Genomic DNA, 10989 nt, shown 5'->3' with positions numbered 1-10989 from the left:
GCGTTACTTTGTAGAATTATGTGACAGAGCCCCCCCTCCCCCTCCCCCTCCAATAATTCTAGCGTGAGCCCCGTCTCAAGTTTGATGATTTGTGCTGAAGGTATATTTTCCCGACACCATTTAAAGGCTTCCAACGGCAACATTTGAGCTTTCTTTATTCGTACTAACGGGAGTTGTGGTTACATCGTGTATAAATGTAAGTTATCGAAACCGTTTCGGTCTTTGTCCCTTTAAAAAACTTTTAAACAATATGTTTGGCCGGCGGAGATCATTCAGCTGGTGAACTCCTTCTTCACAAACGGCGTCCCCTAGAAAAACACTTCTGATTTTTCCGCTCTTAAGAACATCGGGGAGCCACTGGTGGCAGCTAATTCAGAACTATCAACCAGCTATGCGTCTCCAAGGTCACTGATCTCTGCAGCACTAGAAATGGAGGAAAGAACCTGGGTCAACTTATGATTATTTCATCATGCTGCTCAGCATAAATCAAGGTTAATTCAAGTAGGTGAGCAAACTACGTGGCACAGTGCTCTCTCAACTCTCCTCCAACCCAGTTGGTGCCACACCTGGGCTCAGTGCTGAGTGAGCAGGAGGACACCCGGCCTTCAGGGTTCTGTGTTAGAGGCTGTGGACCAGGATGTCTGTGTTCTTCCCACTGCCCCAAATGCATACATAGGCCAGGCACTGAATTTACTTACGTTGTGCTACATACTTATAAAAAGGAATATAATCTTTCAGAAATGACAGACAAGTTGCTAGACTAAGGACAACTGAAAGAAGTTGTGCAACTGCATTACACACATGAAGCCTAGTAAAGCGTTATACAGTTTGGGAAGATGCAGCATTTTCCCAAAGGGGACATTTAACCAAATAGTTTGATGCAATATTCATTGAAGACATGTTGGAGTTTGTATGTGTAGAGATTTCTGGAAAACCAAGTTGGTTTGCTGTTGCCAGTATCAGATGTATATGAAATGAAGCAATCTTTCTGTAATAAATTAGGGAATGAAAGTAAGTATTGTTATCAACTCCAAACCTCTATTCCAGGAATCCTCAGCGTGGTGCCTACTGCCACCTTTCCTGGTGCCTACCAAGTGTTTTCAGAAAGCAAGTGAGTCCAGGTAGGGCTTTTGCACAGCAGGGCTTCTGATTGGCCCTTGGAGGTCTGATTGGCTGTGCAGGTTTTTAAAAAGCTGCTTTGGAAGCATCTGCCCCCACGGCACAAGGATCTTCATTGTGTGACTGAAGGTAAGCTGGGTGGGATGGGAAGCAAAAGCTTGTGCTACACATGTAGGGGTCTCAGAGTGAATTAAAATTCATTCTCCCACTGCACCCATTGTCTCTTGCTTTGCTACTCATGCCTGCCAGCTCCTCCAACTGCCATTACTGCTCCTGCCGCTTACCCTCACAGTGGCCCTGCCTGCCTGCCCATCCTTCCCTATCCCCACTTGCAGCAGCCTTTGGTGGTGATTGTGCCCTCCTACCCACCACTCATGGTAGTGGCAGCAGCTGCTGGGGCTGCTTATATCCACCTGCACCTCCTCTCCTACCTGCTGCACCCATCTACACAGTGGCAGCTGCTGCTGGCATCTACCCACCAGTGCCTTAGCTCAGGACAAGGGCTGCTTCTTACTTAGGGCTGAGGTTGCCAGGGGAGGGGGCACATCATTCCATTGGCCTGCTGGGACTTTTCTTGGTGGCCTTAATGGCCAATCCACTCTGCATCCTATATGTTCAAATACAAAAATGGGGCAGTGCTACAAAGCTCTTGGGGTTAGCTTTGTTGCTCTGGGTAGCCCATGCCTTTTTAAAAAGGGAGAGTGTGATGGTGAGGGCGCATAGCTGACAAAGAAGCAAGAAGGCTGAAGTGTAATTAGATTGGTAGGCATTTACAGTTCGCAAGGATAAGAGAGGCACTTGCATGCTTTTGCAAGTTAACACCCAAGGATTGTCCAGGCTTTTGCTATGCTATCTAGCAGGTGACCATGACACAACTTCTGCCACATTGTCCACAGAGAAGTGCAGCTAATAGTCACACTTGTTTCAGTAAGAATCACAGTCAGTAGTTTTATCAGTAAGTAGAAAATTTCCCAGGGAATCACCTGGCTGGTTCGGCAATCTCTCTCTGAGAAAACTACTGCCGTGACTTCAAGAGTTACTGTATTTTACCACACCTTTCTCAGCAAACCCCTTTTGTGCCACCAATCTTGTTTTGCTATAATCTCACATCCTTTTAAAAATATTAAGACTCGTATTAAAAATACTATAATTGTTTGACTAAGTTAGAGCCAAGCTGGCTAGCTTTCCTTTCTGATTGTTAGGACATCACTTCTCTATGTTCAGACCCATCTACAGCTAGAAGACATCTCCCAGAACATTGCTAAAACGCATTGCTAAAATGCACCAGAATTTTATTTTAAAAACTTCAGTTATATTTCAGACACCTTTAAGTTATTTTGCAAAAGAAAAAAAGGACCACAAAATGTGAAATTAAAAATTATACAAACTATATAATGTAATTTTAATTTTAAGTTCGTCACCAGAGCAGGCCACACAACATTGTAACATGTCAGTAACACAAATAAGTTGTAGAATACCATATCCATGTATTCAATATTTATTTTAATTTGGATATTTAAAAATGTAATTCCTGGTATTCAGTTCAATTCAGTTTTCTTTGATCAGGGCAGTGTGCCCAATGGAATGTTTGGGCTTGTGTTCCTTCAAGTAACAGCCCCGCGAGCCACATGACAACCTGCTTTTGAAAATTCCTTTTAAACACTATGTGTGAGACATGGCTTTTGGTTATGCTTGTGAAAGAAAAAATGAACAAGCCTCAAGTACCTTTTTTGTATTCTAGGCTTTGTCCCTATACTCTATAGGAGGGGCAGTTTTAAGTACAAATACACAAAAGGGGAGTCTTTGGGAGCTTAAAATGTACATTTAATTATTTATATGCTGCTTGATTAACACTAATCTCAAAAGGAGGCTACAAACAAGAAAACATAAAAAACAGCTTAGTCAGCACATTCATTTAGCAAAGGCAGATATTCATAGTGGCTAAACAAGCCAGAAAGATCCGGCACTATAATAAAAGCCAATGGCTTTCCCAAAAACAGAAGTTTGTAAAAGATTTTAAAAACAATTTTAGAAGAGAATCAGCCAAGCAAGCATTCTTGGGGATGAAGTTCCAGTGGCTGGATACCACAGGCAGGAAACCTCTAAATGAGGGTTGTGTAGCAACACATGCTCCAAGGAAGAGGCCACACACAGCCCACCAATACCTGCTGTGCAGCCCATAGCCCCTACCACCAATATAATGACTCAGCAGACATAGCTGGACCCCATGCCCCAGATCAGCTACCACTTTGAACAATGGCCACCACCTCAACAGTTTCAGGAAACTTAGGAATACAGCTTGGGGAGGAAGCTCAGTGGAGTATCATACCATTCAGTTTACCTTCCAAAGCAGCCATTTTCTCTCTGTAGTCTGGAGATCAATTTTAATTCCAGGAGATCTCTCCAGACTCCACCTGGAGGCTGTCAAACCTAGCTGACAACCAGGACATTCTGCCCCTCCCTTTAAAATGCTATCAAATCAGGGATCCAAGTTTCAAACAGTGAAACCAAGGCCGATTCCAGATGGCCAGAAATTGTGGTTTTTCTGCGGAAATAATCGCTTACCGGCCACACGTTCAGTTTCATCTCCATCCGCTTTGTCTCGCAGCGTGCCATGCCATCCCGCTTCTGGATGTTCGCACGGCCAACTGAGGTACCTGGGATTGGTTGTTTCCTCCCCGTCACAGTTGACGTCGGCGACCTTCATTGGTTCGCATTTCAGTTTTTCTTTTTAAAAATTTTTTACGTGTTTTGCGCAAATGCGCAAATGTGCAGGTATGCGAATATGCAGCGTCAACTTTTGTGCATTTGTGCATTTGTGCGCATTTGCTCAGTTCGATGTGCACAAACGTGCAACTGTGCAAATGGTGCCCGGTTTAAAAAAAAAAACTAAGGGAATATTGTTGCCGGCCAGCCGGCAAAGGAAGGAGGAAAGGGGAGGGCCTCTCCACGGCGACGAAGCGTCCAGAAGTGTGCAAACCCACAATACGGCGTTCACACCGTCCGCTTCTGGAGCGCAACACAGCGCCATGAACCGGAGGTAAGCAGGGACGGGACATTACGGGTTTTTATGAGTGAGGTCGCTGGAAAAGCGAAAGCACTTGCTTTATTTGTGCCTGTCTGGAATCGGCCCAGGTGGCAGTTGAAGGGTTATACTTAGAATTGCCAATCTCTAAGTGTAACCTGGAGATCTGCAATTACAACTGATTTCCAGACTAGTAGATCAATTTCCCTGGAGAAAATGGCTGCTTTGGAGGGTGGACTCTGAAATTATATTCTGCTGAGCCCCCTTTTCCCAAACCCCACACTTCCCAGGCACAACCCCTAAATCTGTAGGAATTTCACAACCCGGAGCTAGTTATACTCCTTTTTCTTTCCCTGTACAACCGTTAGGCAAATTAAGTATTATTATGATGCTACTGTGTAGATGGTGATCTTCGTCTCACCCATCTCAGATTTAAAAGTGTTGCAAAATCCCAGCATTCCAAACCCAAAATTCATGGGGTAAAGCATGATGATGTCATGGGGCAGGGCCTGGTGATGTCATACTTTCATAATAAGGCCTACTTTCTTGCACTCGCAGTTGATTCTGGGCCATGTAACATGAGTTGTGCTACCCTTTTCTGCACCATGCATCCAGCCATCCCATTGTGGGAGGCCTCCCAGCAGTTCCTTTTGATGGTGAGAAATTTGATGGGGGGAGAAAAGGCCTGGCTCGACAGTGATGCGCCAGAGTCTTCCAGCTTAAACTGGAAGTGACAAGGAAAGCTCTAGCATTCTGCAAGTTCTTGTGACATGCTAGAGCGTCCTGGCAATATGCTGACATCACAGGGAGCAATGTCCGCACATTGCTGGAGATGTCAGCACATCACAGACAGCATCATGATGACTGCAGCAAAGCCCCTCCCCCCACCAGGAAGTTAAGTCTCCAGATATCCTGAGACAAGACATTCAGCAGGATCTTAGAAGAAAATACTCCTTCCAGTACTCTGGTCCCAAACTGTTTAGGGTTTGAGAGGTCAATATCAGCATTTTGATCTCAGCTCAGAAACAAACTGATAGTAAGGTAGGGATGCAAGGTCCCTTGAGTCCCCTGGCAGGGGATTGGGAGCCTGGCAGTTACCCTCTGAAGTCTTCCGTGTATCTCCTTGTGTGCAGGCATAGCGCATGTGCGTGCATGATGACATAACTTGAGGAAGTGACGTCATCACGTGGGTCAAAGGGCGGCCCGGCGTGCGCTCCTGTGCTTGCCAAAGGGCTGAATCACACCCACCCACCCCCGCGGGTCCAATTCGGCCCAAAATGGGCCCGTTGCGGGGCACGGGGGCAGGGTGCAGGAACGCACCGTGCCGCCAGGGGGCACTCCAGGGCGCCCCCCCCCGCTGGCCAGGTAAGTGGGGTTGGGGGGGAGCAGGGGATCCCCTGCCCTGGGCGGGGGATTGGCAAGCCTATAGTAAGGGCAGCTTTTTTGGTAAAGATATCTTGATACCTATGGCCAGCTTTCTAAAGCAGAGATACTCAGCAAGTAGCTTCTGAGGTACTGAGAGGGTTGCCAGCTCCAGGTTGAGAAATTCCTGGTGATTTGGGGAGTGGTACCTAGTGAGGGATAATGCCATAGAAGTTCACCCTCCAAAGCAGTCCCTTTATCCAGGGGAACTAATGACTGAAGCTCAGTTGTAATTCTGGTAGATCTCCAAGTCCCACCTGGAGGTGGGCAACCCTAAGTACCACTAGCTTGTTCATTCAGCACAGGAAAAGATGGCACAAAGACCTGCTCTACTCTGTGTTTTTTTTTCAAGCTTTTATATCATAAATTTTTATTTGTGCTATTATTTCCTTTCTGTCTCTCTTCCTAGTCCAAGTTCTGTTCGTAGGACAGAACAAAACTTGTTAATGTGTCAGGGGAGGAGGGAGTAGCTCAGAATAGTTTACATTACTCAGAAGTAGCTCTCATTTTAAAAAGTTGGTACTCCTGTTCTAAGGGAATCTGGCCATTGCATTCTGAGCCAATTGTAGTTTCCAAACACTTTTCAAAAGCAGCCCCAAGCAACCACATTACAGTAATCCCAACGAGAAATTATCATGACCTATCGCAGTACTGAGAACTTTCTTGCTCAAGAAAGCTGGTCATGGACACACGTAGGCGACTTGTAAAATGACACTCCTTGCTACCACAGCAGCCTTGATCAAGCAGCAGCTGGAGATTAAGGAGTACCCCCCAAGCTGTCAACCCAGTTCTTCAGGGAAGTTTTAGTGCCATCTATTTCTAATGAGTGGATGTCTATCAAAAACCCTCATGGCAGTAATTGGTTTAGTTAAAACTCAGCCCTCAACCCTCTGAGCTTTCCAACAACATGCATGCACCTTCTGAGGGACTCTCCCACAGAGCCAGTTTGGTGTAGTGGTTAAGAGCGCTGGACTCTAATCTGGAGAGCTGGGTTTGATTCCCCACTCCTCCACTTGAAGCCAGCTGGGTGACCTTGGGCTAGTCATGGCTCTCTGGAGCTCTCTCAGCCTCACCCACCTCACAGGGTGTTTGTTGTGGGGACAATAATGGCATACTTTGTAAACCACTCTGAGTGGGCATTAAGTTGTCCTGAAGGGCAGTATATAAATCGAATGTTGTTATTATATAACTCTGTTTGGTTTTCTCCAGCAATGGTAGCTACAAGGAAAAAATGCAAATTACTCTGAGCAGATATAAGGCATGTTGGAAATTCACTACCACACCCTTAAAAGCATGCAGCCTTTTCTGCTGATAGTTGCTTTTTAACTCTGTCCACACAGTTAAAGTCATGTACACTGTTTATGCCTAGAGAAGAGCTGGATTTCACCTGCTGGGTCATTCCAGAAATATCTGCTTCTGATCATACCAACAGATGTACACACACACTCCATGTGACTGAGAATGCTATAGAAAGCAAGGACTTAATGTAGCAGTGGCAGTGGGCCTAGGGAATGATGCTTTTGTGAAGCCAGGTACTGCAGCTCCTGCTTTGGCCACACTGCCTCCAGTCACCTCTGGTAGCCTCAGCCCTTCCTCACTTGGCCAAGTGGCCCCATCAGACCATGGCCTAGGTAGCAGTTCTAGGCAAAGCCAAGTGTGGTGGCACCCACTTCAGCTGCGCTGCCTCTCGCCACCTCTTCCACAGGCTGCGATGTCTCTTCACTCAGACTGGCTCCATTGCACTGTGGCTCCTACGCCTAGGTGGGGGAGGGCTGCGTAGCCCAGCAGAGTAAGGCTGAGGTGGCACAGAGATAAGAAGCCCCATGTGGAGGGAGAGGGAACTAGGCTGGGGAGCAATCTGGGTAAAGGAAACTTGGTGAGAGGTAGCCCTTTGGGGCAGTGCCCTTAGAAAATTTCCTGGTGATTTAAGTAGCTAGTCTGCTCTTGAACAAAAATTCCCCAGACAGAAAATAATTAGCCTGTTTAACTGGAATATCTACATATTGTGCCATCTGAATAACGTTGGACAAGCAATTTCTCACTGCAATAACAGCAAGAACGGAGCAAAACTACACATGGCAGAACCTAAGAAATGTCAATGCCCATCTATGGCAAGGATGCTAGTTTCCTGCACAAAGCAGTTTGGACATAAGCCATCTTTGTTAGCTATTCTAGGACACATGCTAGGCTAACATATTCAGATGTTGTGGACTTCATATTCATGACTCCCACTGATAGCACTGTCAGACATTACTTCCAGGAAATCCCAATGTGATGGAATGCACTTTAAAGAAGGTATATTAAGCTCAGCACTCAGAGAGCTGGAATGAGTTAACAATCGCCTGGAGAGCTTGATTGACAGGTAGCTCCCTTCTCTCTGATCGGCCAATCAGAAATCAGACTTCAGGATGAGAGTTGGTTGCTGATAGGATTTTGAGGAGAGTGTTTGTGATAGTATGACAGGGAAGGTCAGACAGGTTCCCCTCTGGAGAGAGGGAAAAGAAATCTTTTGCCCTAACTGTAAGATCATTGTTTTGAGGGAGAATTCTTGTTAAGAATTCCAAGTATAAAAGCAAGCACAAGCTGAAACCCATTTACACAGCCACAACAGAACTGGGGTGTGTTTTTGGCAAAGAGTGATTGGATAGTAAGTGGAGACTCCCTTTCAAGCCAAGTGAAGAAGGGTTAATTCTAAGAAGAATTAGCCCTGTCCAGTGTCTAAAGGGGGTTTGACTCTGATGGGGACCCCAGTCTGTAATAAAGGGGAAAACAGTTTTGAGCTAACATCAGGAAACCTGAGTTGGAAAAGGGAACTCTGTGAAGAAACGTTGCTGCAACCAAAGTATTAAACAAAACACCTCTTACTACCAAGGATTAAGAACACAGAAACTAAGCTGCAAGAAAACTATTTTGCCTATTACTTAAAGAGTATTCTGTTCTGCTAACAAATCTTACCTCAGCTCTTTCATTCCTTGACTGCTCTTATTCCATCTCTGCATGTTCAATAAAGCTGTTGTTCCTTTTGAATGTTAAACAGTTTCCGGTGCTATTTCCAGCACTGAGGAAGAGGGCTCCTGCTTTTCCCCCATCAAGTTTCTGGGCTGGGCTAAAAAGCTAAAATTATAACTGCTTATCAGGGTGCGAACATTTTAATTGTCCAGGATATTTAATTCATGACCTAAGAGTAGCAGTCTTCGAACAGAGAAGCTTCGAAGGGAAATTACAATATGAGATTGCTGAAGTTGAGTTCATTCACAATTTCAGAACAATGGAACCTCTGGGACAGAATAATAATACCTGCAATTATATGCCGGGGCAGAGAGGAGTGGCTTACCAAAGGCTACCTGCTGAGCTCGTGGCAATAGTGGGATTTGAACCAACAGAATGCTGATTCACAGCCCAAGATGCTAATTTTCTGCATGCCCTCCCTTGCTGTAATCAAGCTGATTATATTTTGTATTGTACCTTTGGTTTCTAACTACCTTTTTTGCAGCATTGATCCCACCCACTGACTGGGATATAAGGGTTCAGGCAGGGATCTGATGATAGGAGTGTGACTCATAAAAGCTTATATCCTGAACATCTTGTTGGTCTTTAAGATGCTATATACTCTAATTTTGCTTTTCTACTGTAGATGAACACAGCTACCCTCCTGAAAGCAATTTTCCACAGTGGACTATACCTATTGGACCGAACAGACCAGTGCTGGTCAAGAAGCAGGGTGAAAAAAGCAGAGTGTAAGAGTATACATTTTCAGAAACTTAAACTTGGAAAAGTTGTCTGACCAGCTAATAATTTCCTTCTTAAAACCACATCCACTGGCTGCACAAGAGAAACGCCTAGAAGGTCAAAAGGGCCACCAGAACACTTACCTATTTTTAGCAGGCCTGTGTTTGCAACATCCTTATTTAGAAATCCCGCATAACAAGAGTATATCACTGTGTGTGAGAGAGAGTCTGGAGGAGCTTGTGACATGAGATGGATGCATGGAACATAGTACTTTGTTTTGCACCAGCCAGGCAATGACAACTGCTTCCCTTATCCTCTACAAAGACTTAAAGGGAGCAATAAATAGTCTGCCTCCCCCAGGCCTTTCCACCGCTCCTTCTGGGTAGCCATGCTCATGCTCCTGGCAGCAGCAGAATTGAGAAAGTGTAAGTTATGCCACATGGATTGATTTTCCCTGTCAAGACTCTGCTGCCTGCTGGGCCTGAGAAATACCAGGGAAGCCTCTTGTACAGAAGAGGTGGGCTGATCCAATCTTTCTTCAAAGTCATCATAATAGCATACAAGCCACACATCAAGTATATCCAGCCACTGAACATCTGCTCACAAGTATCACAACTGTCGGCCAGACAGAGCCAATGCTGGCTGCTTAGTTATGGCCCTTGATCATTCACATTCAGAGGACAGAATAAAAAGCATTGCCTCAAGATCTCTGCTATGCCTCTCATTAAAAAAACCTATCCCAAAGATTAACAACATTCCTATTTTAGAGTTTTGACATTGGAAAAACATTGCTCTTCTAACCAGAGAGAAAGGACAAGTGTATTCAGGGCTTTTTTTCAGCTGGAACGTGGTGGAACGGAGTTCTGGAACCTCTTAAAAATGGTCACATGGCTGGTGGCCCCGCCCCCTGAGCTCCAGAAAGAGGGGAGTTTAGATTGCTCTCTGCGCCATGGCTGTCAGCAGCATTCGACATGGTCGTCTATGATTTGTTAACCCACCGCCTTGATGATGTGGGGATACGAGAGACAGCCTTGCAGTGGCTTATCTTCTTCCTCTGCGGTCAGGGACAGAGGGTGGCACTCAGGGAAGAGTTATAATTGCGCCGTCCACTGGAATGCAGTGTCCCGCAAGGAGCAATACTCTACCTTTTGTTGTTCAATCTTTACATACACCCCCTTGCCCAGCAGGCATGAAGTTTCGGACTGGGTTGTCACCAGTATGCAGATGAAACCCAGTTGTATCTGTTGATGGATGGATGGCCTGGCTCTGCCCCAGATGTCCTGGTAAGAGTTTTGGAGGCCGTGTCTGGCTAAGTAAAGCAGAGTCAACTGAAGTTGAATCCGGTGAAGACAGAGGTCCTGTACTTGGGTCGTGGGCCACTGGATTTGGGGATCTGGCTCCTGGCCTTCAATGAGGCACCACTCGTGCCTGCTTCAATGGTCAAGAGTCTGGGAGTGATACTGGATGCCTCCTTGTTAATGGAAGCCAGGTTGCAGCAGTGGCTCGGTCTGCTTTTTTCATCTCCGGCAGGCCAGGTAGCTTGCCCCCTATCTCTAGACCCAGGACCTAATGACAGTGATCCATGCAATGGTCACCTCCAGTCTGGACTACTGTAACTCGCTCTATGGAGGGCTTCCCTTGGGTTTGACCCAGAAATTACAACAGGTCCAGAATGCTGCTGCACACATCCTTAT

The sequence above is a fragment of the Eublepharis macularius genome, chromosome 4 (assembly GCF_028583425.1).
Source record: "Eublepharis macularius isolate TG4126 chromosome 4, MPM_Emac_v1.0, whole genome shotgun sequence".
In the NCBI taxonomy this organism is placed as follows: domain Eukaryota; kingdom Metazoa; phylum Chordata; class Lepidosauria; order Squamata; family Eublepharidae; genus Eublepharis; species Eublepharis macularius.
Note: the sequence above shows the minus strand (reverse complement) of the source record.